This window comes from Octopus bimaculoides, chromosome 18 (genome assembly GCF_001194135.2).
Source record: "Octopus bimaculoides isolate UCB-OBI-ISO-001 chromosome 18, ASM119413v2, whole genome shotgun sequence".
NCBI lineage: Eukaryota > Metazoa > Mollusca > Cephalopoda > Octopoda > Octopodidae > Octopus > Octopus bimaculoides.
The window spans coordinates 20,714,481-20,718,242 of NC_068998.1; positions in this window are offsets into that span (position 1 = coordinate 20,714,481).

The following is a 3,762-nucleotide window of genomic DNA, read 5'->3' on the forward strand; positions in this document are numbered from 1 at the left end:
CCTCCTCAACTGCCCCAAAGAAGGCCAAAGTCATTTCATCCGTAAGGAAGGTGATGGCTTCAGTTTTTGGGATGCAAAGGCAGTGTGTTTATTGACTATCTTGGAAAAGGCGACACCATCAATGGAGAGTTGTTGAGACAGTTTCAAAAGCCTATGAAAACAAAACTTCCAAGAAAACTGACAAAAGGAGTGTTATTTCATCAGGACAATGCTCCAGTATACAAGCCTTTGGTTTTAATGGCTGTTGTGCGTAACTGTGGCTTTAAACTGGTTGACCACCCTCCCTATTCTCCTGATTTGGCCCCATCTGACTATCATCTGTTCCTCAACATGAAAAAACACTTGCCTAAGAACCCATATTGCAAATAAAAGATTCTTCACCTATTGTAAAATGTGAAGGTAATATCTTGATTGAATTAGAATTATTTCTTAGAAATGTAAAGCTTCCAATAGAAGTGGTTAGAACCATAAACAATTATAACTTGCAGAAATCCATGATAATACTTACATATGTATGCGGCCAGCTCACTGCCTTACTACTACTACTACTACTACTACTACTACTGATTTCAAATTTTTGCCACAAGGGCAGCTTGTGGGGAGGGGATTAAGTCGATTACATCGATGCCAGTGCATAGCTGGTACTAATTTAATCGACCCCGAAAGGATGAAAGGTAAAGTTGACCTCAATGGAATTTGAACTCAGAATGTAGCAGCAGACGAAACACCGCTAAGCATTTTGTCCGGTGTGCCAATGACTCTGCTGGCTCACCACCTTACTACAACTACTACTAATAATAATGTGTAATGTTTATGTTGACAGTCTCAAAACCAGTGTAGTGTATGTTAATGCCTTATTCTGACCTTTATTATAGCTAGTTCTATGGTAATTGAATCGGTATTTAAAAATAGTAATAAGCTTTTTTTTTTGGTCTTATAACCTTCCATAATGTACAGTTCTTTTATTCTCTTACGTGTTTCAGTCACTTGACTGTGGCCATGCTGGAGTACTGCCTTTAGTACTTATTCATTGTAAGCCTAGTACTTGTTCTGTCGGTCTCTTTTGCTGAACCGCTAAGTTATGGTGACTTAAACACATCAACATCAGTTGTCAAGTAATGATGGAGGGACAAACACAGACACACAAACACACACACACAAACACATACACACACACACACAAACACACACACACGTGCACACACACACACACACATACACACACACACATGACAGGCTTCTTTCAGTTTCCGTCTAGCAAATCCACTTACAAGACTTTGGTTAGCCTGTGGCTATAGTAGAAGATATTTGCCCAAGGTGCCATGCAGTGGGTCTGAACCTGAAATCATGTGGTTGGGAAGCAAGCTTCTTACCACACAGTCATACCTAGCCAACATATTTATTGTCTTCATGAAACGATTCAGTGAACTTTTAAGACCTTTGAAGAATCCTGATATATTTTGTTTTGGAGCTTTGATTAATTGTCTTTTTTTTTACTTTTTTATAATAAAAAATATTTCAACAGAATGTGATAATAATTTTTTTTTAATATTAAATATTGATTTTAAATTTTGGCACAAGGCCAGCAATTTCTGGAAAGGGGCTTAGTTGATTACATTGACCCAGTACTCAACTGGTACTTATTTTCTTGACCACGAAAGGATGAAAGGCAAAGTCTACCTCTGTTGGATTTGAACTCAGAATGTAAAGATGTACAAAATGCTGCTAAGTATTTTGCATGGTGTGTTAACGATTCTGCCAGCTCACCACCTTAAAAAAAAAAATTGCTAAATATTATAAAGAAATTATTCTAATATTTGCCATAATTGAATTAATTTATTGATTTAAGCAACTGTTACTCTGATCATGGTTTTTATTCGTCAGCTGTTATTGATCAACTGCCCATATAGATATAGGCATGGCTGTATGGTTAAGAAGCTTGCTTTGCAACTCTGTGGTTTTGGGTTCAGTTCTACTGCATGGTACTGTGGGCAAGTGTTTTCTACTATATCCTGAGCCAAAAATAATTTGCTTGTGAGTGAATATGGTTCACAGAAACATCACTATAACTTAGTGGTTTGGCAAATGAGACTGATAAAATAAGTAGCAGACGTTAAAAATAAATTAGTACTGGGGTTGATCCATTTAGCTAACATCTTTTAAGGTGGTGCTCCAGCATGGCCATGGTGCAATGACTGAAACAAGTGAAAAGTACAAGATACTGTAGAGGATAGATATAATCAACTGAATCTGTCTCGGTACATTTTTTGGGGCTCTTTTTAACAGTTTTTAAATGTGACATATAAATCTAGCACCAACTTCATCCTAATTTGATATTATGAATTTTTACCCCTCCATATCAAGATCCCTGTGAAGCGAAGATTTACATTTTTCTTGTAAATTCATCATCAGGAACTGAGCTTATGCATACTCATAAAACCCTGCTTTACAGCTCTGGGGTAACATGGGCTGAAAAATATAAAGCAGATTACCTATTTAGCATCTCAATAAAATCATATGAGAGCACTGATGTATGTGATCTGATCTGTACAAGAAATACACACTTTCTAACTTACAACGTTGGTCTATACAGAGATTGTGACTTAGTAAATAGTTTCACACCATTGCAATGACCATACTTTATTGGCTATGGCATATATGTTTGCCCATTAATCATTGTTTTAGAAAATAAAAGATTTTAGGTTTTAGTTAATAAAAATTTACAGGTTAGTTGTCATATTTATTGACAATATTTCAAAAAAAGTGGAGGCACAATGGTCCAGTGGTTAGGGCTGCGGACTCGTGGTCATAGGATCGCGGTTTCGATTCCCAGACAGGGCATTATGAGTGTTTATTGAGCAAAAACATCTAAAGCTCCACGAGGCTCCGGCAGGGGATGGTGGCGAACCCTGCTGTATTCTTTCACCACAACTTTCTCTCACTCTTACTTCCTGTTTCTGTTGTGCCTGTAATGCAAAAGGGTCAGCCTTGTCACACTGTGTCACGCTGAATATCCCAGAGAACTACATTAAGGGTACACGTGTCTGTGGAGTGCTCAGCCACTTGCACGTTAATTTCATGAGCAGGCTGTTCCATTGATCGGATCAACTGGAACCTTCGACGTCGTAAGCGACGGAGTGCCAACAACAACATTTCAAAATGGCCATCCTTTGCTTTCACCATAGCTCTTTAAGCCTTTCTCAAATGTTTTATCGCCTCAAAATTCTTTATACTAGCTGTCTCCAATGCTTCAAATTGTTCACATTTTGTTTGAGCTACCATATTTAATTAAGAGTAAACAATAAAACAAAAGTATGTTAGGAAGCATTATACAACATTTGCAACTGTTTTTGTAATTAAGGATGTCTCAATTTATGTTTGAATAATGGGTAAATGTATGTGCTACTCCCAGTAGATACTTTCCACAAGAATTGTATTGCATCCATAAATAGCCTTGCCTTCAAAATAAGTGTAGATACTAATCTAATTAAGGTTGGTGCATTACTAGACTAAGAAGTAGCTTCTATAAACCTTTCTATAAATCTAACAAAAAATTCAATTGCAGTGTGGAAGGTGTTTATGAGCTATTTAAAAACACACAAAAACCGTTAGATTCACTTCAACATTTAAATTTAATTTGCCAAAATATTTTCATCACTTTGAGACTGCGACCTGATCACTGACAAAATTCTGTGCAGCATGGGAATTTTGTCAGTGATCAGGTCGCAGTCTCAAAATGATGAAAATATTTTGGCAAATTAA